The 27,410-nt window shown below is 44.5% G+C and overlaps 1 protein-coding gene across 3 annotated transcripts in view; it reads left to right on the forward strand.

Annotated features, from left to right (window-relative positions):
- LOC141050975 (uncharacterized) overlaps positions 1–27,410 on the forward strand; it is a 66,119-nt gene that overhangs the window by 13,723 nt on the left and 24,986 nt on the right. Inside the window, exon 1 of one of the 3 annotated variants that reach the window (XM_073547739.1) lies at positions 10,087–10,182. The exons of the other annotated variants lie outside the window; for them this stretch is intronic. The gene's annotated coding sequence lies outside the window, so the exon portion shown is untranslated. Of the gene's footprint in view, positions 1–10,086; positions 10,183–27,410 lie in introns of those variants that run through there. 3 annotated transcript variants of the gene reach the window in all.

Here is a 27,410-nt window from a genome sequence, read left to right on the forward strand (position 1 = left end):
GGCCGGAACAGCAGGCCCTGAGTCTGACGGTGATGTGATAGTCCGGCGCCTCCTACTGGCCGAGGCCGGGACAGCAGGCCCTGAGTCTGGCGGTGCCGTGACACACACACTACAACATGCTTCAACACATATACCACCCTCAGCACACATTTTACCACACATACACCAACCTCGCCACATAAAAGGCGAAGCAGAAAAGTCACCACTCAAAACTCGCCACACTGTCCCAGAGCTGTTTAAAAGATGAAAGCTGAGCTGTGATTGGTTGCTATCAGCAACAGTTTTCTTTGTAGACAGTTGTGGTAACTGAGGCCTATTATTCTTATTATTTCTATGGTGTTATCGTCCATCTGTAAAGCTGGAAATAACACAATTTATTATCGTGCCAACACAGACCACCCTCTGACACAGACTGCAGGGGGAGCCCAGTATCACACAGGAGAGGATTAGATATACAGCTCAGCAGTCAGTATCACACAGGAGAGGATTAGACACATGGCTCAGCAGGCAGTATTACACAGGAGAGGGTTAGAAACACAGCTCAGCAGTCAGTATCACACAGGATAGGATTAAATACACGGCTCAACACACAGTATCACACAGAATAGTATTAGATACACGGCTCAGCAGACAGTATCACACAGAATAGGATTACGTACACAGCTCAGCAGTCAGTATCACAGAGGATAGGATTAGATACACTGGTCAGCAGTCAGTATCACATAGGACAGGATTAGATACACGGCTGAGCAGTCAGTAAAACACGATAGGATTAGATACACTGCTCAGCAGTCAGTATCACACAGGACAGGATTAGATACACGGCTGAGCAGTCAGTAAAACACGATAGGATTAGATGCGCCAAAATTGTTTGGTGAATTGGAACGCGCGGGGTTAAAATTTTCCCTCACAACATAGCCTATGATACTCTCGGGGTCCAGACGTGTGACTTCAAAATTTTGTGGCTGTAGCTACGACGGTGCAGATGCCAATCCCGGACATACACACATACATACATACACTTTTTCCCCATTAAGTACCGAGGGGCAAAATTGTTTGGTGATTTGGAACGTGCAGGGTTAAAAGTATTGATAATTTATTGTTAACTCATTCAGCCTTTTGATAAACAACATTTTTGGTTTTTCCTTTCGATGCAAAGATGAACAAATTTTTGGCAGTTCCAACTCTTGAAAAGGCCATGTAAAGTTGACCATGAGAAAAGCATGGAGATTGCAAATCGATCCCTACTACTTTCAAGGACGGTCCCTGAACCTTGTTCATGGACATTGCAAATGCCAGTCGAAGTGGAAACTGGAGGCGTTTAAAATCAAAAGGCAAATCAAATAGAATGAGTGGAATTCTTGGAATGAAAATGTCCTCTCCTTTGGCACATCCTGTTGCTGAGTTGTGTATCTAATCCTATCCTGTGTGATAGCGTCTGCTGAGCTGTGTATCTAACCCTATCCTGTTGGATACTGTCTCCTGAGCTGTGTACCTAATCCTAGCCTCTGTGATACTGTCTGCTGAGCCGTGTATCTAACCCTATCCTGTGGGATACTGTCTGCTGAGCCATGTATCTAATCCTAGCCTCTGTGATACTGTCTGCTGAGCCATGTATCTAATCCTGTCCTGTGTGATACTGTCTCCTGAGCCGTGTATCTAATCATATCCTGTGTTACTGACTGCTGAGCTGTGTATCTAATCCTGTGTGATACTGTCTGCTGAGCTGTGTTTCTAATCCTATCCTGTGTGATACTGGGCTGTGTATCTAATCCTATCCTGTGTGATACTGGGCTGTGTATCTAATCCTATCCTGTGTGATACTGGGCTTCCCCTGCAGTCTGTGTCAGAGGGTGGTGTCACAATCCATTTATGGATCTGTAGCAGATCTGCATTCACACATTAAAACTTTTTTCCTTTCACGTCATCGGGGGTTAATATCAGTTTCCCCCCCCCGGTGGCCGCTGGTGTAATTGCATTGCTAGGTGAGTTTGCTGGTGGTGACCACTCCCACATCCCTTTAAAAGGTCACCTGGTGACTGTTGGTTATACACTTCCTTTGGAAACCAACCGTGGTGAAGATAGGAGCTTGCTGGTACTGTGGTGCTTCAGCTGAATGCTGTGATCGGGTGCCTTACTCTGAGGTTCGGTGCATTGCAGCAGAGAAAACTAAGTGTTGTTTGTCTTACCTTGTCTGTTATATTTTCCCTTGGTATTAGTGCATCGGTGGGACCTGTGTCCGCACTTGCCAATTCCCTACTGAGGGCAAGTGAGGGCTAAGGTATCCTGCTAAGCGACGGTTTGAAAGAAGCCGTATAGGGACAAGATAGACTAGGGCACAGCTGTTATGAATGGGTCACCGAGGAGGAAAAAACAGCACAAGCCAAGTCTCAGAAAACCAGAGGGGTTATTAACTATGCAGATTGCAGATCCCTGATCTTACCACACAACTAGCAGCAGTCGTGGAGCGTACCTACGATGATCCTAGACGCCTCATCACAACCGGAGAGCTACATAAGCCTAAAGCGGGAAAAGAGGAAAAGTAACTGCCCCAGAGCAGACCCCAAAGGAAAGACAGCCCCCCACATGTATTGACGGTGAAACAAGATGAAAACACAAACAAAGGCAGAAAAAGAGGTTGAGCAAATGATGGGGCCCGACTAACTAGAAAGGACAGGAAAGGAAAGACACTGTCTGCAATCAGCCAAAAACCCTACCAAAATATTGTCCAACACTTCTGATAGCAGAATTAACCCTGAAGTCACTAGACTTCTCCCACTATATCAGCACTCTGAAATATTCTGATACAGAGCAAAAAGAGGCCAATCTAATAAGGGACCAAAAGGCAAATACAGATAAATAGGAGTGGAAATTCAGCACAACCCCAGCAGGGGCTGGCTGACCACAAAAAACTGAATTAACCAACAAGAGCAAGTGTGAACAATAGCAAAAACAAACTTAACTTGAGAAGACTGGAACAGAGCTGAAGTCCAAGACCTGAAAAGCAGACTGAATCACTAGCACCAGGATAGGGCGTCGGCTGTCTTATATCCAGTCTGATACTCCAGAGATCCAATCGTTATCCTCCTCATCAGGTGGCAGATCACTACCAATTAAACCAACCTCACTACCTCCTGTCACCACCAGAGGGAGAACGGAAGGAGAACTCTCAACTGGTGGAGCACAAAATGAGTTCACAACACACAGCCTCAGGAGAGTGCAGGAGGTGTCCATTTCCCCATTCCTTATCGCTGGGCCCACCATTGTAATTGCGTTCCCTTGTTTGTTTGTCATTTAGTGACCGACCCCTGTAGGGAGGAGGACACACCAGTGCTGATGGACGAACCCATGCAAGTGGGAGGAGCTAGTTCCCAAGCGGTGTCGCCTGCGGTTCGTTGGTGTGGGGGCATGTTTTCACTGTGGGCAGACTGGTCATTTTATCAGGGTATGCCCAGCTCGCGCCAAAACTTCTTTACCACCTAAGAATATTTCCTCCATTTTGTCCCCTCAGTGTACCTTGTCAGCAGAAGTAGTTGTTGGTGGGGTAACTGAGGAGTATACTAGTGCTTGTGGACAGTGGAGCAGGTGTCAATCTGGTGGATGCTCACTTTGTCCGGACCCATGGCCTGAGGTGTAGGACTCTAGCAAAACCCCTAAGCGTCCAGGCCATTGACTTTGTCCCACTTAGCCAGGGAAGGTTGACCCAAATCTTGGATAATATACATCTGTGTATAGGTACTCATCATGAAAAGTCCCTGTCGTGCTACGTCTTGGGGGGAATGCCATCACCTATCGTTTTGGGCCTCTCTTGGTTGAAAAGACACAACCCGGTCATAGATTGGCTGTCTAGGGAAGTAGTCAGCTGGGATCAGTCGTGTGAGGCAGGGCTGTGGAGTCGGAGTCGGAGTCAGTGCTCATTTTGGTGGAGTCGGAGTCGGTATAAAATGGACCGACTCCGACTCCTAAAATATATAATAAATTGGATACAGTAGTTCAATGCAGAATGTGCTGAATATTTTTTCATAGGAATTTGGGAAAGTTATGAAATGTCCTATAAATGGCTGTTCTATTCCTGATCTAAGGCTACATTCACACACAGCGTTTTTGCTGCGTTTTTTGAGTATACGTTTTTCAGTTGCAAAAGAAAGCAGATCAGCTTTTTAAAAAACGGCATCACCTGAAAGGTTTTTGAGCTCATAGATTATGTTTTCAATAGCAAAAGCAGATTAGAAATCTGCTCTATCTATATATCCATTTATCCATATCTGTCTATCCATATCTTATCTGTACCAAAAAGAATGAAAGATGGATAGCACACAGACTAAAGGGCCTGTCACACTAAGCGATATCGCTAGCAATATCGCTATAACTTGTGACGTTATAGCGATATTGCTAGCGATATCGCTGTGTGTGATGCTTACCTACGACCCCCTCCCCCGTTGTTTATCGCTAATCGCGCAAGAACAGGCTGGACCATTTCTCGTCGTCCGCTTCCTGCGGCGCTTCCTGCTGTGACGACGAGTGACGCGTGGAGCCGGGCGGGAGGACGCAGGATCGCCTGGTGTGACAGGTAAGTAGCGATCCCCGTCCCCTGCGATGTCGCTAGTGAGATCTGCCTGTGTGGCAGCTCACTAGCGACCACTTAGCGATGTACCAGCGATCCTGACCGCGTCATATCCCTGGTCGGGATCGCTGGTACATCGCTAAGTGTGACAGTACCTTAACACTTTTTTTTTTAGCACCAGTCAGGTACACCTCATAGCTGCCCAAAAGGACGCCCAGGACAGGCATTGCTCGTCTTCAGTAACACATCAACATCAATTGATAGGTGTGTGTGTGTATATATATATATATATATATATATATATATATGTATTTAACTCCTTAAGCCCCAAGGGTGGTTTGCATGTTCTTGACCAGGCCAATTTTTACAATTCTGACCACTGCCCCTTTATGAGGTAATAACTCTGAAACGCTTCCATGGATCCCGGTGTTTCTGACATTGTTTTCTCGTGACATATTGTACTTCATGTTAGTGGTAAAATTTCGTTCAAATAACTTGCGTTTATTTGTGAAAAAAAACGGAAATTTGGCGAAAATTTTGAAAATTTCGCAATTTTCCAACTTTGAATTTTTATGCCCTTAAATCACAGAGATACGGCACACAAAAAACTTGATAAGTAACATTTCCCACATGTTTACTTTACATCAGCACAATTTTGAAACCAAAATTTTTTTTTGTTAGGAAGTTATAAGGGTTAAAAATTGACCAGCGATTTCTCATTTTTGCAACACCATTTTATTTTTACGGACCACATCACATTTGAAGCCACTTTGAGGGGTCTATATGATAAAAAATACCCAAAAGTGACACCATTCTAAAAACTGCACCCCTTAAGGTGCTCAAAACCACATTCAAGAAGTTTATTAACCCTTTAGGTGCGTCACAGGAATTTTTTGAATATTTAAAAAAAAATGAACATTTAACTTTTTTTCACTAAAAAAATAATTCAGGTTCAATTTTTTTTATTTTACCAAGGGTAACAGGAGAAATTGGACTGCAAAAGTTATTGTTCAATTTGTCCTGAGTACGCTGATACCTGATATGTGGGGGGGAACCACTGTTTCGGCGCATGGCAGACCTCAGCAGGGAAGGAGCGCCGTTTGACTTTTTCAATGCAAAATTGGCTGGAATTCAGATCGGACGCCATGTCGCGTTTGGAGAGCCCCTGATGTACCTAAACAGTGGAAACCCCCCAAGTGACCCCATTTTGGAAACTAGACCCCCCAAGGAACTTATCTAGATATATGGTGAGAACTTTGAACCCACAAGGGCTTCACAGAAGTTTATAACATACAGCCGTACAATTAAAAAATCATATTTTTTCCACAAAAATGATCTTTTCACCCTCAATTCTTATTTTTCTAAGGGTAACAGGACCCTAAAAGATATTGTGCAATTTGTCCTGAGTGCGCTGATACCCCGCATGTGGGGGTAAACCACTATTTGGGCGCATGGCAGAGCTCGGAAGGGAAGCAGCGCCATTTGACGTTTTTGGCTGGAATTGAGATCGGACACCATGTCACGTTTGGAAAGCCCCTGATGTACCCAAACAGTAGAAACCCCCCACAAATGACACCATTTGGGAAACTAGACCCCCCAAGGAACTTATCTAGATGTGTGGTGAGCACTTTGAACCCCCCAGTGCTTCACAGAAGTTTATAACGCCCGGGCGTGAAAATAAAAAAAATCGTATTTTTTCCACAAACATGATCTTTTAGTCACCAATTTTTTTCATTTTCCCAAGGGTACAAGGAGAAATTGGACCCCAAAAGTTGTTGTCCAATTTGTCCTGAGTACGCTGACACCCCATATGTTGGAGAAAACTACTGTATGGGCACACGTCGGGGCTCGGAAGGGAAGTAGTGACGTTTTGGAATGCAGACTTTGATGGAATGGTCTGCGGGTGTCATGTTGCCTTTGGAGAGCCCCTAATGTACCTAAACAGTGGAAACCCCCACAAATGACCCCATTTTGGAAACTAGACCCCCTAAGGAACTTATCTAGATGTGTGGTGAGCACTTTGAACCCCCAAGGGCTTCACAGAAGTTTATAATGCCCAGGCATGAAAATAAAAAATCGTATTTTTTCCACAAACATGATCAGTCTCCAATTTTTTTATTTTCCCAACGGTAACAGGAGAAATTGGACCCCAAAAGTTGTTTTCCAATTTGTCCTGAGTATGCTGATACCCTATATGTGGGGGTAAAACACTGTTTGGGCGCATGGCAGAGCTTGGAAGGGAAGGAGCACCATTTGACTTTTTCAACGCAGAATTGGCTGGAATTGAGATCAGATGCCATGTTGCATTTGGAGAGCACCTGATGTGCCCAAACAGTGGAAACCCCCCAATTATAACCCCTAACCCTAGCCCTAACCCTAACGGGAAAATGGAAATAAATTTTTATTTTTTATTTTATTATTTTTCCCTAACTAAGGGGGTGATAACGGGAAGTTTGATTTACTATTTATGGTGGTTTTTATGTTTGGCGGCTGTCGCACGCTAAAAGACGCTTTTTATTGTAAAAATAGTTTTTGCATCACCACATATTGAGAGCTATAATTTTTCTGTATTTTGACCCACAGAGTCATGTGAGGTCTTATTCTTTGCGGGACGAGTTGACGTTTTTATTGATACCATTTTCGGGCACGTGACATTTTTTGATCGCTTTTTATTCCGATTTTTGGGACGCAGAATGAACAAAAACCAGCGTTTCATGAATTTCTTTGGGGGGTGCGTTTACACCGTTCCGCTTGCGGTAAAATTGATAAAGCGCTTTTATTCTTCGGGTCGGTACTGTTACAGCGATACCTCATTTAGGTCTTTTATGTTTTGTCAGTTTTTTGCAATGAAAACAATTTTATATAAAAAATAATTATTTTTGCATCGCTTTATTCTGCGAGCTATAACTTTTTAATTTTTTTACTGATGATGCTGTATGGCAGCACGTTTTTTGCGGGACAAGATGACGTTTTCAGCGGTACCATGGATATTTATATGCGAGAAAATAGGGGGGGAAGCCAGCACTGCTTAAGGTTAGAACGCATAAATTAAAGTGCATATGCACATAATATCCAGCTGTATTCAAAAATGAGATATTTGGCAAAAAAATTGATCAATTCAATTGAGCCACCCCGCCGCGCCAAGGCAATCTCATGTGGGGGGTCCTACTCTACATTTATAATAAATACTGTGCCATTACGGCCTCCTAAGAGCATGACCACATCAAGTGCAATCTGTACCTGAACATTGCTGAATCGCTCCCATGAAGCCAGATGAAGCAAGTGCAGATGAAGGCCAACCAGGTCTGAACACAGACATGTCAAGATTGACCTCCACACATTGCCCAACCAGGAAACATAGATGAACGGCGATATTGGCCCGGACACAGGTGCACAATTAAATAAAGCTTGGGGCAGGGCGGGGCTGTCGTGTGTGTGCACAGCAGCCTATATCCATCATAATGAACACAGAAAAATTTATAGCGGACATAGCCAAGCGTGCACGGCAGCAGTGGTGGTGAGCCACAAACCAACAACAAGAAAATAGGGGGGGAAGCCGGCACTGCTTAAGGTTAGAACGCATAAATTAAAGTGCATATGCACATAATATCCAGCTGTATTCAAAAATGAGATATTTGGCAAAAAAATTGATCAATTCAATTGAGCCAGGCTTTATTTATTTTTGCATCCATGTCTGAGCCTGCATTGCCCTTCATCTGTGTTTGCTGGTCAGGCAGTGTGTGGAGGTCAAACCTGAGATGTCTGTGTTCAGACCTGGTTGGCCTTCATCTGCACCTGCTCCATCTGGCTGCACGGGAGTGATGCAGATATGCTTCAGGCATGGATTGCATTTGATATGGTCTTGCTTTTAAAACATTTAGGAGGCCGCAATGGCACAGTGAATAAATAAAAATGTAGAGTAGGACCCCCCATATGAGATTGCCTTGGCGTGGCGGGGTGGCTCAATATATTGATCAATATTTTGCTAAATGTCTCATTTTGAATGCAGTAAGATATGTGCATATGCACCTCATGTTATGCGTTCTGACCACTGGCAGTGCTGGCTCTTCTCTCTTTTTATTGCAAATTGGTTTTGTGGCTGACCACCACTGTTGCCGTGCACGCTGGGTCATGTTCGTCATCTTTTCTGTGTTTATTGTGATTGATCTAGGCTGCTGTGCACACTCACGGCAGCCCCGCCCTGCCCCAGGCTTTATTTATTTTTGCATCCATGTCTGAGCCTGCATTGCCCTTCATCTGTGTTTGCTGGTCAGGCAGTGTGTGGAGGTCAAACCTGAAATGTCTGTGTTCAGACCTGGTTGGCCTTCATCTGCACCTGCTCCATCTGGCTGCACGGGAGTGATGCAGATATGCTTCAGGTATGGATTGCATTTGATATGGTCTTGCTTTTGAAACATTTAGGAGGCCGCAATGGCACAGTGAATAAATAAAAATGTAGAGTAGGACCCCCCATATGAGATTGCCTTGGCGTGGCGGGGTGGCTCAATATATTGATCAATATTTTGCTAAATGTCTCATTTTGAATGCAGTAAGATATGTGCATATGCACCTCATGTTATGCGTTCTGACCACTGGCAGTGCTGGCTCTTCTCTCTTTTTATTGCAAATTGATATTTATATGCGTCTTTTTGATCGCGCGTTATTGCACTTTTTGTTCGGTGGTATGATAATAAATCATTATTTTTTTGCTTCGTTTTTTATTTTTATTTTTTTAAGGGGTTCGCTAAAGGGGTTAACTAATGGGACAGATTTATAGGGCGGGTCGCTACGGACGCGGTGATACCAAATATGTGTACTTTTATTGTTTTTTTTTATTTTCAAAAAATGAATTTATTGGGGAATATTTTTTTTTTTTTTTAAATTTATTTTTACACTTTTTTTTACTTTATTACATAGTCCCATTTGGGACATCACTGTCCTGTGACTGATCGCTGTGACAGATCAGCAATCTGTCACAGGCAGTTCTGCAGACTTCCTCATGCCTGCGCTTTGCAGGCAGTGAGGAAGCCAGCTCCCTACAGTCCCCCGAAGGCCCCCGTCGCCATCTTGGATCCGGGGGCCTGTAGGGAAGGAGTCCCCCGCAGCAGCGCTGCACATTGCGCTGCCGTGGGGGGCTCAGGGAAGCTCGGAGGGAGCCCCCTCCCTGCCGATGCTTCCCCTTAACCCTTAACCCTTAACTGTAGAAGGGGTTAACGTGTCGGGGGCGCACATTGTGCCGGGTGTCAGCTGTGATAATCAGCTGACACTCGGCCGCGATCAGCGGCGCTCGCCATGTGGGCGCAGCTGATCGCATTAGACGTACTATCCCGTCCTTGAGAATTAAGTCCCAGGGCACATGGACGGGATAGTACATCTAATGGCAGAAAGGGGTTAAATATATATATTGTGTGTGTATATATATACATACACACACATACAGTATATACATACTGTGTGTATATATATATCAGTACAGACCAAAAGTTTGGACACACCTCAATCAAAGCGTTTTCTTTATTTTCAGGACTATGAAAATTGTAGATTCACTCTGAAGGCATCAAAACTATGAATTAACACATGTGGAATTATAAACAACAAATCACACATCGTTTTCTCTGGTGAGTGCATGCCTGTTCCCTTGAGGACGAGTATTTAATGATTACTGTTTTATGTGCAACTATCTATTGCATTTGGAGCTTGCACTTTTATTGAACTGGTATATCTTTACTTGGGGGGGTGCCTTTTGACTATCATTTGTTTACTTTTGTAGCCTCGATTTAACCCTTTTAGCGCAGGTCTTTCTGTTTATTTTGCATTTGTTTTCTAACTGTGGGCTGACACCAACCTGCACTAGACCTAGCAGCTGGGGAATCACTAGTGTTGATTGCTTGGTAAGCGCTTGTCTGATTGAGGTGTGTCCAAACTTTTGGTCTGTACCGTATGTATGTAATCGATATTATACAGTGTATTACATATTTACAATTTATTACAGTTTTTTGTGTTCTAAAGTTGTATTCCAATAAATAGATATTATGTTCTATCGAAATATCTTGATTATTGGATCATAGAAATGATTAAATGTCTGATGTTCACATTGTACTACAATAAATTTTTCACTTAAATATAAGCAATACTAGATTATGGCCCGATGCTATCGCATCGGGAGGATGCGATATCATCACACCTCTTGCCATGTTAACCCTCAGCACACACTCCTCTCACCTTTCACCATCTCCACTCACTCTTTTACTCCACATACGAACCCTTCTCTCACTCCGTCTCTCATACTCACGCCGTCATCGCCGCTGCTCCACGATCCCCGACATCTTCTTCCGCCGGCGCCATCCTGGATCCAGACGTTGTCCACGCCGGCGACATGTTCTTGCGGCGACGCCATCTTGAGTATCGTGAAATCCCGCGATACTCAAGATGGTGTCGCCGGAAGAACATGTCGCCGGCGTGGACGACGTCGGGATCCAAAATGGCGTCGGCGAAATCTCGTGCGTTTTCGCCGATGCCATTTTGGATCCCGACGTCGTCCTCGCCGGCGACATGTTCTTGCGGCGACGCCATCTTGAGTATCGCGGGATTTCGCTGATCCAAAATAGCGTCGCCGCAGGAACACCTGTGAAATGCGCAGACGCTGCACCTGTGAAATGCGCAGACGCTGCACCTGTGAAAAGCGCGCCCAGCACCTGTGAAATGCGCAGATGCACCTGTGAAAAGTACGCCCAGCACCGGTGAAATGCGCAGACGCTGCACCGGTGAAATGCGCAGACGCTGCACCGGTGAAAAGTGCAGACGCTGCAGTGGTGAAAAGTGCAGACGCTGCAGCGGTGAAATGCGCAGACGCTGCACCTGTGAAATGGGCAGACGCTGCACCTGTGAAATGGGCAGACGCTGCACCTGTGAAATGGGCAGACGCTGCACCTGTGAAATGGGCAGACGCTGCACCTGTGAAATGCGCAGACGCTGCACCGGTGAAATGCGCAGACGCTGCATCGGTGAAATGCGCAGACGCTGCACCTGTGAACAGCGCGCCCAGCACCTGTGAACAGCGCGCACTGCACCTGTGAAAAGCGCAGACGTTGCACCTGTGAAAAGCGCAGACGCTGCACCTGTGAAAAGCGCAGACGCTGCACCTGTGAAAAGCGCAGACGCTGCACCTGTGAAAAGCGCAGACGCTGCACCTGTGAAAAGCGAGCCCAGCACCTGTGAAAAGCGCAGACGCTGCACCTGTGAAAAGCGCAGACGCTGCACCTGTGAAAAGCGCAGACGCTGCACCTGTGAAAAGCGCAGACGCTGCACCTGTGAAAAGCGCAGACGCTGCACCTGTGAAATGCGCAGGCGCTGCACCGGTGAAATGTGCAGATGCTGCACCGGTAAAATGCGCAGACGTTGCACCGGTGAAATGCGCAGACGCTGCACCGGTGAAATGCGCAGACGCTGCACCGGTGAAATGCGCAGACGCTGCACCGGTGAAATGCGCAGACGCTGCACCTGTGAAAAGCGCGCCCAGCACCTGTGAAATGCGCAGACGCTGCACCGGTGAAATGCGCAGACGCTGCACCGGTGAAATGCGCAGACGCTGCACCGGTGAAATGCGCAGACGCTGCACCTGTGAAATGCGCAGACGCTGCACCTGTGAAATGCGCAGACGCTGCACCTGTGAAATGCGCAGACGCTGCACCTGTGAAAAGTGCGCCCAGCACTCCGTCTCTCATACTCACGCCGTCATCGCCGCTGCTCCACGATCCCCGACGTCTTCTTCCGCCGGCGCCATTTTGGATCCCGACGTCGTCCTCGCCAGCGACATGTTCTTGCGGCGACGCCATTTTGAGTATCGCGGGATTTCGCCGATCCAAAATAGCGTCGCCGCAGGAACATGTCGTCGGCGTGGAGGACGTCTGGATCCAGGATGGCGCCGGCGGAAGAAGATGTCGGGGATCGTGGATCAGCGGCGATGACGGCGTGAGTATGAGAGACGGAGTGAGAGAAAGGGTCGTATATGGAGTGAAAGAGTGAGTGGAGATGGTGAAAGGTGAGAGGAGTGTGTGTGTTGAGGAGGAGTGGTGTGTTGAGGGTTAACATGGAAAGAGGTGTGCGGTGACGTCACCGGTTACAACTGGACGGAAGTTGTTACAACCGGAAGCTGCTTAGGGCATTTATTATTATAGATATGTGGGAGTTGGAGTCGTATAGTCTGAGTCGGGGTTGGATGAATACGTATGGGTGTCCACCAAAAACATTCGGTGGAAGTGTGCTGCTGGGGTCTGGAGTTCTCAGGTGATCGGGCTGTATCAGGTGTCGGCCATTCTTGGCCCGGGACTTTCCAGGTGGAGTTACCCCCAGTAATACCTGTACACAACTCATTCCCCAGGTCGGTGCTTTGGAGATTTGTGGTGCCTCCAGAGCATACGTTGTCACCTCCATCAGTCCACGTTTGCCATAAACCAGAGAGTCGGTTGATTGCCAAGGTGAACTCTGGTGGGTCGAGGCATCCTCATTGTAGGTTGTTTTCTGGTGAGGTGCAGTGTTGAGGGTCCAGAGGCCCCTCATTGAAGGAGGGGTACTGTCACAATCCATTTTTGGATCTGTGTCAGATCTGCATTCACACATTAAAACTTTTTTCCTTTCTGGCCATCGGAGGTTAATGTCAGTTTTTCCCCCCGGTGGCTGCTGGTGTAATTGCATTGCTAGGTAAGTTTGCTGGTGGTGACCACTCCCAAAACCCTTTAAAAGGTCACCTGGTGCATCGGTTGGTTATACACTTCCTTTTGGAAACCAGTCGTGGTGAAGATAGGAGCTGGTGCTGTGGTGCTTCAGCTGAATGCTGTGATCGGGTGCCTTACTCTGCTGTTCGGTGCATTGCAGCAGAGAAAGCTAAGTGTTGTTTGTCTTCCCTTGTCTGTTATATTTTCCCTTGGTGTTGTATTAGTGCAGTGGTGGGACCAGTGTCCACACTTGCCAATTCCCTACTGAGGGATAGGTGCAGGGCAAGTGAGGGCTAAAGTATCCTGCAGTGCTCGGTGACGGTTTGAAGGAAGCCGTATAGGGACGTCAGGATAGACCAGGGCACAGCCTCAGGAGAGTACAGGAGGTGTCCATTTCCCTGTTCCCTATCGCTGGGCACAGTGTTGTGAACTCATTTTCTGCTCCACCAGTTGAGAGTTCTCCTTCTGTTCTCCCTCTGGTGGTGACAGGAGGTAGTGAGGTTGGTTTAATTGGTAGTGATCTGCCACCTGATGAGGAGGATAACGATTGGATCTCTGGAATATCAGACTGGATATAAGACAGCTGATGCCCTATGCTGGTGATTCCGTCTGCTTCTCAGGTCTTGGACTTCAGCTCTGTTCCAGTCTTCTCAAGTTAAGTTTGTTTTTGCTATTGTTCACACTTGCTCTTGTTGGTCAATTCAGTTTTTTGTGGTCAGTCAGCCCCTGCTGGGGTTGTGCTGATTTTCCACTCCTATTTATCTGTATTTGCCTTTTGGTCCCTTATTAGATTGGCCTCTTTTTGCTCTGTCTCAGAATATTTCAGAGTGCTGATATAGTGGGAGAATTCTAGTGACTTCAGGGTTAATTTTGCTATCAGAAGTGTTGGACATTATTTTGGTAGGGTTTTTGGCAGATTGCAGACAGTGTCTTTCCTTTCCTGTCCTTTCTAGTTAGTCGGGTCCCATCGTTTGCTCAGCCTATTTTTCAGCCTTTGTTTGTGTTTTCATCTTGTTTCACCGTCAATACATGTGGGGGGCTGTCTTTCCTTTGGGGTCTGCTCTGGAGCAGTTAGTTTTCCTCTTTTCCTCTTTTCCTGCTTTAGGCTTGTGTAGCTCTCCGGTTGTGACGAGGCATCTAGGATCATCGTAGGTACGCTCCACGACTGCTGCTAGTTGTGTGGTAAGATCAGGGACCTGCAATCTGCATAGTTACCAACCTCTCTGGTTTTCTGAGACTTGGCTTATGTTGTTTTTTCCTCCTCGGTGACCCATTCATAACAGCCCAGGCTCGGACTGGCCCATAGGGGAACAGGTGAATCCCCCGGTGGGCCCCTGTGCAAATCAGGGCCCCCAATCCCACTGTTTGGGCAGTACTTGTCATAATCCACTTGATTCACACTGTTCCGAAAAAAGCAGCATCTCATCATTCATTAACCAAACTATACAGTGTATTATTATATAGAGATACAGGTAAATTTGTGAACAAGGGTAGTGTAATATTTGTATGCAGGTGAAAAGTGGGCCCCCAAAGTCAATGTCACTGGTGGGCCCTTGGCACCCCTGTCCGACACTGGCTGGGCCCACTGTCGTAATTATGTCCCCGGTGTTCCCTTGTTTGTTGTTTAGTGACCGACCGCTTGTTGGGTCGTGTCACACAGGGCCAGTCACTTCTTGACAGGTGGTCTGTGTCGGCACAGTAATAAATTGTGTTATTTCCAGCTTTACAAAAGGACGATAACACTATAGAAATGGTAAGAATAATAGGCCTCAGTTGCCACAACTGTCTACAAGGAAAACTGTTGCATATAGCAACCCATCACAACGCAGCTTCTTTTAAACAGCTCTGCTAAAATGAAAGATGCTTAGTGATTGATTGCTATGTGGAATGGGGAATGGTCATGGCTGATACACACACACACACACATATATATATATATATATATATATATATATATATATATATATATATATATTAAATTAACTACATGCAAAAACAGAATATTCCAAAAAATGGTTCAATACACACATAGTATAAAGAAGAAACATGGCAATTAATCAATATTGATTAGTGCTATATGCTTAGACAGTCAAAGAGACATCTGTCTACCCATGAAGAAGGACTGTTCTTATATCTGGTGATCTGTCAAAAAAAGGAGAATGTGTGTGGCCTGGTCCAAAAACCCTGTGGTCTTGGATACAATTCTACTCACCAACAACAGATGCCCAGGAGTAGGACAGACTATTGCACTCAAGCCAGCAAAATAAAACTGAAGATCGTACAAAGATAGTTAGTCTTACTTTGACAAAGAGCTGCCAGAAGAACAAGCAGGATTCAGAAAAGGCAGAAGAACAAAATATGTAATTGCTGACATTAGATATATAAGGTATAATGTAAAAGTCCAAAGAATGCAACAAGCAGATCTATTTTTGCTTCATCGACTACAGTAAAATCTTCAACTGTGTTGATCACCAGTAACTTTTGGATACCATGAAGGATATGGGTGTGCTGAACAATCTGATTTCTCATTAAGAACCTTTACTTCAATCGAGTAGCAACAGTCCAAGCAGAACACTGCCACATGGCATGATTCAAAGTGGAACTAGGCATCAGACAAGGCTTCATTCCGTCATCATTTTGCTTCAATTTATATGCAAAAGATATCAGGAAGACTGGATTTGCTGAAAAAGAAGAAGGAAGCAAAATTGCTGGACAAATCATCAGCAAGCTTAAATCCGCAGACAATGTAACATTGATAGGAACAAGTGTAAGTGGAATGAAGAACTTATTGCAAAGTGTCAAGGTGGAAAGCTCGATTATGCGACTGCTATTTAATACAAAGAAGACAAAGTTATTGACTACTGCCAGGTACGATCTGGACACATTTGAGATGGATGGTGACAAACTGGAAGTTGTAATGAGTTCAACCTACTCGGATCAATAGTCACTCAAGATGCCGCGACGACATCAGAAGTCAATAGGAGAACATCTGTAGGCAAGTCAACAATCAAGTCACCAGACAAAGTCTTAAAATCGAGGAACACCTTTGAAATGTTTAGGAGAAGGATGTTATCAATACCATGCATAGCAAGAAGAACAAACAAATCAATTTTGGAACTAATCAAGCCAAACATGTCACTTGAAGCAAGGATCACCAAGCTAAGACCTGCATATTTTGGGCCCATCATACTGAGAGAGCAATCACCTGGAGAAAGAAATAATGGTTAGAAGAATAGAAAGAACAGGGCAGAGAGTTAAGGTACTGTCACACTTAACGATGTACCAGCGATCCCAACCCATGATATGACGCGGTCAGGATTGCTGGTACATCGCTAAGTGGTCGCTAGTGAGCTGCCACACAGGCAGATCTCACCAACGACATCGCTGGGGACCGGGGTCGCTACTTACCTGTCACACTAGGCGATCCTGCGTCCTCCCGCCCGCGTCCACGCTCGTCTCTCCACAGGAAGCGCCGCAGGAAGCGGACGACAAGAAGCGGTCCTGGACGTTCTCGTGCGATCAGCGATAACCAGCGGGGGAGCCGGTCGTAGGTAAGTATCAGACACAGCGATATCGCTAGCAATATCGCTATAACGTCACAAGTTATAGCGATATTGCTAGCGATATCGCTTAGTGTGACAGTACCTTAAGACCAGCAATCCAATAGTTTGATACTGTCAAAATAATGGTGGAATAGACCCTGGTGTGCATATCTAGGCTTGCAGAAGATTGATCTTCCTACAGATTGCTCATCTATCAAGTCAACATAGCTAAAGATGAAGCTGAAGGCCATTAAATAAAGTAATAATATATGTACCCAAATCCGACCCATTCACAATGAAACAACATAAAGTATCCCAATCGTTTGGCTAACACATCTACCTGGTAAAAAATCAGTTTAGTGTTATTCTATGTTATTGGATTGTCCAGCTGCAGAAAAAAAGTTTGTTCTCTCCCCTCATTCCAGTGGTGATACACCCATGGTTTGCTTCAGTCTTTGGTTACATTGTTGCTATGATGATATTGGTTGCAGTGGTGATGCCAGTATGTAAGTAATGTAACTGTCCTGCTCCATAATGATACACACCGATCATGTGGCCTACGTGCTGCCATAACCACTGCTGTATTTAGGTGTAATGTTCATGTGAAGATGAGCTATGGATTGAGCTCAAACGTGGAGAAGATCTTTTGATAAGAAAATCCATAAAAATATGGAATACAACATCTACATATTATCTCCTCATATGTTTACCCTTATCTCTAGTAATTGGGAGTAAGTGGACGTACTCAGTGATACTCGGAAAGCACTCGAGTATCTGGGTGGTGCTCGATGTAAAACTCTAATCCCCGCCCCACATGCTTGGTATCTGTTACACAGCCAATAAGCATGCGGAGATTGCCTGTGCATCACTGTAACGCCGTAGCCATCTTGGTTGTGACATTACTGTGACTGGATGGCCATGTGACATCATCAAGACTTCTATAAATGAACAGGTACACTGACGCCATAGCACAGCTCTGTGACACTTCGTATTGAAAGGAGAGAGTGCTTGTCTAGACCTTTGTGTGTACAGTATAACAAATTAGAGTCCTGTAGTGTTGATACTTGTGCTGGAGCTGAACCATCATTCTAACAGCCCTTCTAAGAGCTAATTGTTTGCTTTGCTGTTTGTATCACATACATTCTGCGTTTAGTCTAGGGAGGGAGAGAGTTGCAGGAGTAGGGACAGTAGCAGAATACAATCTGTAGACAGGGATCAGTGCAGTCCCTTGCAAAGAATATAGCTGCTGCTTTTTGTGTGTGAAAAAGTTGCATATATTGTGTGATCCATTGAGTATTACATGCTTTGTGGAACATTTTATTGTTATATAACACTCAAAAGTGTTTGAAATTTTTTTTCTGATTTAATTTCTCACCCATAGAGTACTCCATGTCCTGGGGTACATTGCTGTGATATCTATCTCTCCAAGAAAGTGTTTAAAAAAAAATCTGGGTTAAATTACTCACTCGTACAGTATTCTGTGGTCTGGGGTACATTTTTGTGATATATAACACTACAAACAAGCATTTAAATTATTTTCTGGATTCAATTACTCACCCATAAATTATTCCTTGTCTTAGGGTACATTTCTCTGATATCTAATACTTCCAAAAAGCCTTTTAAAAAAATTCTTGGTTAAATTACTCACTCTTACAGTATTCTGTGGTCTTGGGTGTATAACTGTAATATCTATCACTCCAGAAAACATTAAAAAATTTTGCTGGGCTAAATTTCTCAGCCATACAGTATTCCATTATCTGGGGTACATTTTTTTGATATATAACACTGCAAAAACAGTGTTTAAAAATTTTGTTGGGTAAAAATTTCTTAGCGATACAGTATTCCATTATCCGGGTATACATTTTTGTGATATATAACACGCAAATAAAAGTTAAAACATTTTATTCTGTTAAATTTTTAGATTTATTCAGCTAGTCAGTGTAACATGCTTAGTAGAACCACACAAGACGTCCGAGGGAGTGACCATAGGTATATTGGAGCCAGAGGAAGCTGTTGCAACAGCAGAGTTGGCAGGAGCCTGAGGTCCGGATCCAGGCGATTACCTGAAACCATCAAGGCCTGAACCCAGGCTTTTATGCTGAGGTTCTTGCAGACTGCAGACAGGAGAGCCATAATTCAGCAACTTGTGAGAGGACTGCGGGGCCTAGGCTGGTCAGAAGAGACAAGGAGGTGAGCCAGGACTAGGTCTGGAAAAATGTTATCAGGCCCGCTATCGCAAGGTACTGAGAGTTGGCATTGAAGAGTTTGGGACCTGTCATCACAACCTGTCGGACACAACACTTGCCTCGAAGAGATGATGGCAGTAACCAGGGTCACGTTCCTCCATATGGAAGGGCAACATTGCTAGTACACAGTGGGTGTGATCCCAGAGGGAAGGGAGCAGGATGAAACCTTCTTGAGGAATGAATGGGCCTGGGAGAGGCTCCTTGAGGCAGCTTGAGACAAGGTTACTGCCATCCCCAAAGGAGCGTACTGTCCTTGGGGTTCCCCTCCTCCTATGTGGGAGCAGTGGATAGTGCAGGTGACACACGGGGTGTTGCCCATTTGTATATGCCAGGGGTTCCGGAACTACCAGAAGCTGGGTCACTTACAGCCTAGGCACCTGGGAACTGGGCTCCAGGAAGCAGGTGGAGACAACCCCCCAAGCCTCCTGAGGAAGGAGAAAAAGCGGACACCTGAAGAGAATGACTGTATTACTTTCTGTATTATTTTTATACTGGCTTTACACCTTGTGCAAAGCCTTTTTGAGTGTAGGAGTACAGCAACCACACTTAAAAATATTTCAATGAGGCTCACCAGTTGCCTTTCAGGGGTCTATGAATGACCCTCCTTATAATTTTTTTCCTGGCTTTGTAATTTCTACAAAGCCTTTATAAGTGAACACGTACATAAACTACACTTTCAAAATTATTTACATTCCAAATTTATTTCTGCATTCAATTAGCCATCCATACAGTTTAACGCGGTCATTGGTACATTACGGTGGTATTTAAAACTAAAAAAAAATATAAAAAAGTGGCTATCTTACATTTCTCACCTGTGCACTATTCTATGGTCTGAGCTAAATTTACGTGATATCTACCCCTCCAAAAATATTAACATTTTTCTGTTAAATTTTTCACCCACAAACTATTCCGTGGTCTCGAGTACATTTCTGTGATATATAACACATCACAGGGTTACCAAGACAAACAGGAGCCAGAAGACCGCAGTATCTGATTTCTCCTACTCCTGCACTGATTAGAAGCACTTAACTTTCATATTGAACAGTGCAGGTTTTTTAGCAGTGCAGGGGTTAATCTGCTCAGTTTAGAGCTCCTGGAAGCTTTCCTGCATTAAGGGTCTCAGGTGTGCACTGTTGGCCACTCCCATCTCCTATATAAACTTGGTCATGGCTAGCACTCCATGTCAGAACAAGCTTTTGCTGCATGGCTGGAGGTTTTTAATTGTTATTATTGGAGTAGGCGTTTGGTGGATTTACAGTGGGGAAAAAAAGTATTTAGTTAGTCAGCAATAGTGCAAGTTCCACCACTTAAAAAGATGAGAGGCGTCTGTAATTTACATCATAGGTAGACCTCAACTATGGGAGACAAACTGAGAAAAAAAAATCCAGAAAATCACATTGTCTGTTTTTTTTTCATTTTCTTTGCATATTATGGTGGAAAATAAGTATTTGGTCAGAAACAAAATTTCATCTCAATACTTTGTGATACAGTGCCTACAAGTAGTATTCAACCCCCTGCAGATTTAGCAGGTTTGATAAGATGCAAATAAGTTAGAGCCTTCAAACTTCAAACAAGAGCAGGATTTATTAACAGATGCATAAATCTTAAAAAACGAAAAATTATGTGGCTCGGTTAAATTTTAATACATTTTAAACATAAAAGTGTGGGTCAATTATTATTCAACCCCTAGGTTTAATATTTTGTGGAATAACCCTTGTTTGCAATTACAGCTAATAATCGTCTTTTATAAGACCTGATTAGGCCGGCACAGGTCTCTGGAGATATCTTGGCCCACTCCTCCATGCAGATCTTCTCCAAGTTATCTAGGTTCTTTGGGTGTCTCATGTGGACTTTAATCTTGAGCTCCTTCCACAAGTTTTCAATTGGGTTAAGGTCAGGAGACAGACTAGGCCACTGCAACACCTTGATTTTTTCCCTCTCGAACCAGGCCTTGGTTTTCTTGGCTGTGTGCTTTGGGTCGTTGTCTTGTTGGAAGATGAAATGACGACCCATCTTAAGATTCTTGATGGAGGAGCGGAGGTTCTTGGCCAAAATCTCCAGGTAGGCCGTGCTATCCATCTTCCCATGGATGCGGACCAGATGGCCAGGCCCCTTGGCTGAGAAACAGTCCCACAGCATGATGCTGCCACCACCATGCTTGACTGTAGGGATGGTATTCTTGGGGTCGTATGCAGTGCCATCCAGTCTCCAAACGTCACGTGTGTGGTTGGCACCAAAGATCTCGATCTTGGTCTCAGACCAGAGAACCTTGAACCAGTCTGTCTCAGAGTCCTCCAAGTGATCATGAGCAAACTGTAGACGAGCCTTGACATGGCGCTTTGAAAGTAAAGGTACCTTACAGGCTCGTCTGGAACGGAGACCATTGCGGTGGAGTACGTTACTTATGGTATTGACTGAAACCAATGTCCCCACTGCCATTAGATCTTCCCGGAGCTCCTTCCTTGTTGTCCTTGGGTTAGCCTTGACTCTTCGGACAAGCCTGGCCTCGGCACGGGAGGAAACTTTCAAAGGCTGTCCAGGCCGTGGAAGGCTAACAGTAGTTCCATAAGCCTTCCACTTCCGGATGATGCTCCCAACAGTGGAGACAGGTAGGCCCAACTTCTTGGAAAGGGTTTTGTACCCCTTGCCAGCCTTGTGACCCTCCACGATCTTGTCTCTGATGGCCTTGGAATGCTCCTTTGTCTTTCCCATGTTGACCATGTATGAGTGCTGTTCACAAGTTTGGGGAGGGTCTTAAATAGTCAGAAAAGGCTGGAAAAAGAGATAATTAATCCAAACATGTGAAGCTCATTGTTCTTTGTGCCTGAAATACTTCTTAATACTTTAGGGGAACCAAACAGAATTCTGGTGGTTTGAGGGGTTGAATAATAAATGACCCTCTGAATAAACTTTTCACAATTTAAAAAAAAATTAAACAAAGAAATAACATTCTTTTTTGCTGCAGTGCATTTCACACTTCCAGGCTGATCTACAGTCCAAATGTCACAATGCCAAGTTAATTCCGAATGTGTAAACCTGCTAAATCTGCAGGGGGTTGAATACTACTTGTAGGCACTGTATATCCTTTGTTGGCAATGACAGAGGTCAAACGTTTTCTGTAAGTCTTCACAAGGTTGCCACACACTGTTGTTGGTATGGTGGCCCATTCCTCCATGCAGATCTCCTCTAGAGCAGTGATGTTTTTGGCTTTTTGCTTGGCAACACGGACTTTCAACTCCCTCCAAAGGTTTTCTATAGGGTTGAGATCTGGAGACTGGCTAGGCCACTCCAGGACCTTGAAATGCTTCTTACGAAGCCACTCCTTCGTTGCCCTGGCGGTGTGCTTTGGATCATTGTCATGTTGAAAGACCCAGCCACGTTTCATCTTCAATGCCCTTGCTGATGGAAGGAGGTTTGCACTCAAAATCTCACGATACATGGCCCCATTCATTCTTTCATGTACCCGGATCAGTCGTCCTGGCCCCTTTGCAGAGAAACAGCCCCAAAGCATGATGTTTCCACCACCATGCTTTACAGTAGGTATGGTGTTTGATGGATGCAACTCAGTATTCTTTTTCCTCCAAACACGACAAGTTGTGTTTCTACCAAACAGTTCCAGTTTGGTTTCATCAGACCATAGGACATTCTCCCAAAACTCCTCTGGATCATCCAGATGCTCTCTAGCAAACTTCAGACGGGCCCGGACATGTACAGGCTTAAGCACTGGGACACGTCTGGCACTGCAGGATCTGAGTCCATGGTGGCGGTGTGTGTTACTTATGGTAGGCCTTGTTACATTGGTCCCAGCTCTCTGCAGTTCATTCACTAGGTCCCCCCACGTGGTTCTGGGATTTTTGCTCACCGTTCTTGTGATCATTCTGACCCCACGGGGTGGGATTTTGCGTGGAGCACCAGATCGAGGGAGATTCAGTGGTCTTGTATGTCTTCCATTTTCTAATTATTGCTCCCACAGTTGATTTCTTCACTCCAAGCTGGTTGGCTATTGCAGATTCAGTCTTCCCAGCCTGGTGCAGGGCTACAATTTTGTTTCTGGTGTCCTTTGACAGCTCTTTGGTCTTCACCATAGTGGAGTTTGGAGTCAGACTGTTTGAGGGTGTGCACAGGTGTCTTTTTATACTGATAACAAGTTTAAACAGGTGCCATTACTACAGGTAATGAGTGGAGGAAAGAGGAGACTCTTAAAGAATAAGTTACAGGTCTGTGAGAGCCAGAAATCTTGATTGCTTGTTTCTGACCAAATACTTATTTTCCACCATAATATGCAAATAAAATGAAAAAAAAACAGACAATGTGATTTTCTGGATTTTTTTTTTTTCTCAGTTTGTCTCCCATAGTTGAGGTCTACCTATGATGTAAATTACAGACGCCTCTCATCTTTTTAAGTGGTGGAACTTGCACTATTGCTGACTGACTAAATACTTTTTTTCCCCACTGTATATGTGAAAGTTTCTAGGTTTTCAGAGATAATTTCCTTTCTAATCCTACTTTAGTTTAACCCCATCCTCCACTCGCCTATGCATTACTCTGTTGTATGTATGAGTATATTTGTATGTTTGGTATTTTTCTTTATCCCTGTTCATATTAAATTGTTAGTCTGGTTGGTGTATTACGGTACACTATTACGCCCCTCTTCCCTGAGTGGGGGAAGGGTACAGACTGAGGGCGGATTCAAGAGTGAAGGCAATGTACATTGCCCCGGCTTCTTAACCATCAGAAGTAATCCATGGAACAGGGCAAGCCAGAGCGCTGTTATGATTAGGTCACCGAGGAGGATAGCCGGGGAATAAGCTAGGAAACCAGATAACCAGAAAGGTTGGCAACTTAGCGGATTGCAGACCCCTAAAACTAACAACACAACTAGAATTAGCCGTGGGACGTACCTACGATGCCCTAAATGCCTCGGCACATCCAAAGAATTAGCTAAGCCTAAAGCAAAAAAGGGGAAAGCTAAACTGCCCCGGAGTAGAACCCCAAAGGAACATATATTGCCGGTGAGACAAGATGAGGCACAAACACAGGCAGAAAATAGAGTAAGCAAATGATGGGGCCCAAACTGTCTAGATAGGACAGGAAAGATACTGTCTGCAATAACGCAAAAACCCTAAGAAAAATCCAACATGTCTGATATGCAAAAATACTGAGGCCACATGACCTCTCCCCACTAGATCAGAATTCTGGTGTGCACTGGAAGCAAAACAACAGATACTGATATAACGGGATTAGCAATCCTGAACAGACTTACATGAGCTGTGGCATATGGAACGGGGTCCAGCACAGGTCCCAGCAGGGAACAATGCTGAACCCACACAGCAAAGCAGAAAGCAGAGAAAGGCAAAAACTGAATCAAATGCAAAAAGATTCCAGCAAACAAATAACTTAATCTGAACGATGCAGGACCAAGCAGGGGGCAAGTGGACTTCAAAATGAACAGGGAAGAAAACCAAATCACCAGCAACAACTGAGGGAAACTTGCTCACTTAAATCTTCCCAGTCTGTAACACCTGACCTCCAATCATCCTCTTCAGGTGATTGACTTCTGTCAACCGGACCAACTCCATTACCCCCAGCAACTACCAGAGGGAGCCCAAACTCAGAAGTCAGGTCAAAAGTGTTCACAACAGAGCGCCCCTAGCGCTAGGGACAGGAAAGGAGCCCTTGGTCAAAGGATACTCAACAACAGAGTCGCAACAACACTACAAAAAAGCGTTGACAAATTTTGCTAGGTTAAATTTCTCAGCAATACACTATTCCAAGGTTTGGGATGAATTTCTGTGATATCTAACCCTCCAAAAAAGCATTCAAAAATGTATCTGGATTCAATTAGTCATGCATATATTATAACGTGTTCTGAGGTACATTTCTTCGGTATATAACCTTCCAAAAATTGATCAAAAATGTATCCGTATTATATTGCTCATCCATAGAGTATCACGTCGGCTTCGGTGGTATTTAACCCTACAAAAAATTGTTCAAAAATCTATCGGCATTATTTTGCTCATCCATGGAGTATTTCATATTCTTGAGTACATTTTGGTGGCATACAGTATATAAGGCTGCAAAAAAGCAGTGAGAAATTTGTCTGTAGTCAATTACTCATCCATACAGTTTAACATGCTTTCTGTTACATTTCGGTGTTATAGAGAAATATTGAAAAAATGTTTATGAATTCAAAGATTCATCTATAAACTGTAATGTGGTTCTTGTTACATTTTGCTGGTATATTAACCCCTTTCTGTCATGTGACATACTATCCCGTCCATGTGCCCTGGGACTTAATTCCCAGGGACGGGATAGTACGTCACAGCGATCAGCGGCGCCCACGTGGTGAGTGCCACTGATCGCGGCCGGGTGTCAGCTGATTATCACAGCTGACACCCGGCACAATGTGTCAGGGGCGGTCACGGACCGCCCCCGACACGTTAACCCCTTGCACACCGCGATCAAACACGATCGCGGTGTACCGGGGGTTAAAGGGAAGCATCAGCAGGGAGGGGGCTCCCTCCGTGCTTCCCTGAGCCCCCCACAGCAGCGCAATGTGCAGCGCTGCTGCGAGGGGCTCCATTCCTGCAGGTCCCCGGATCCAAGATGGCGACGGGGACCTTCGGGGGCCTGCAGGAAGCTGGCTTCCTCATGCCTGCAAAGCGCAGGCAAGGAGGAAGCTTTGTGCAGTGCCTGTGACAGATCGCTGTGATACAGTGATCTGTGATGTGACAGATCAGCAGTCTGTCAAATGACAGCTATGTCCCCCTGGGACAATGTAATAAAGTAAAAAAAAAAAAAAGTGTAAAAATAATTTTTAAAAAAATCGCTAAATAAATTAAAAAAAAAAATTTCCCTAATTCATTTTTTGGAAATAAAAAAAAAAACAATAAAAGTACACATTTGATTTTGCCGCGTCCGTAACGACCCGCCCTATAAAACTGTCCCATTAGTTAACCCCTTTAGCGAACCCCTTAAAAAATAAAAACAAAAAAACGAAGCAAAAAATGATTTATTATCATACCGCCGAACAAAAAGTGCAATAACGCGCAATCAAAAAGACGCATATAAATATCCATGGTACCGCTGAAAACGTCATCCTGTCCCGCAAAAAACGAGCCGCCATACAGCATCATCAGCAAAAAAATAAAGTTATAGCTCGCAGAATAAAGCGATGCAAAAATAATTATTTTTTATATAAAATTGTTTTCATTGCATAAAAGCGCCAAAATATAAAAAAAGACTTAAATGAGGTATCGCTGTAACCGTATTGACCCGAAGAATAAAAGCGCTTTATCAATTTTACTGCAGGCGGAGCGGTGTAAACGCACCCCCCAAAAGAAATTCATGAAACGCTGGTTTATGTTAATTCCGCGTCCCAAAAGTCGGAATAAAAAGCGATCAAAAGTTGTCACGTGCCCAACAATAATACCAATAAAAACGTCTACTCGACCCGCAAAAAATAAGACCTCACATGACTCTGTGGGTCAAAATATGGAAAAATTATAGCTCTCAGTATGTGGTGATGCAAAAACTATTTTTACAATAAAAAGCGTCTTAGCGTGCGACAGCTGCCAAAAATATAAACCCCCCCCCCCATAAATAGTAAATCAAACCCCCGTTATCACCCCCTTAGTTAGGGAAAAATAATAAAATTAAAAGAAAATGTATTTATCTCCATTTTACCGTTAGGGTTAGGGCTAGGGTTAGGGCTGAGATTAGGGTTAGGGGTGTGTTGGGGTTAGGTTTGGAGTTAGAATTGGGGGGTTTCCACTGTTTGGGCACATCAGGTGCTCTCCAAATGCAACATGGCGTCTGATCTCAATTCCAGCCAATTCTGCGTTGAAAAAGTCAAATGGTGCTCCTTCCCTTCCAATCTCTGCCATGTGCCCAAACAGTGTTTTACCCCCACATATAGGGTATCAGCCTACTCAGGACAAATTGCAAAACAACTTTTGGGGTCGAATTTCTCCTGTTACCCTTAGGAAAATAAAAAATTGGCAAAAATATCATTTTTGTGGAAAAAAATGATTTTTTTATTTTCATGCCCGGTCGTTATAAACTTCTGTGAAGCACTGGGGGGTTCAAAGTGCTCACCACACATCTAGATAAGTTCCTTAGGGGGTCTAGTTTCCAAAATGGGGTCACTTGTGCGGGGTTTCCACTGTTTAGGTACATCAGGGGCTCTGCAAACGCGACATGACATCCGCAGACCATTCCATCAAAATCTGCATTCCAAAACGTCACTACTTCCCTTCCGAGCCCTGACATGTGCCCATACAGTAGTTTTCTCCCACATATGGGGTATCAGCGTACTCTGGACAAACTGGACAACAACTTTTGG

Source organism: Dendrobates tinctorius, unplaced genomic scaffold (assembly GCF_039654945.1).
Source record: "Dendrobates tinctorius isolate UK_male_01 unplaced genomic scaffold, ASM3965494v1 ptg000155l, whole genome shotgun sequence".
NCBI lineage: Eukaryota > Metazoa > Chordata > Amphibia > Anura > Dendrobatidae > Dendrobates > Dendrobates tinctorius.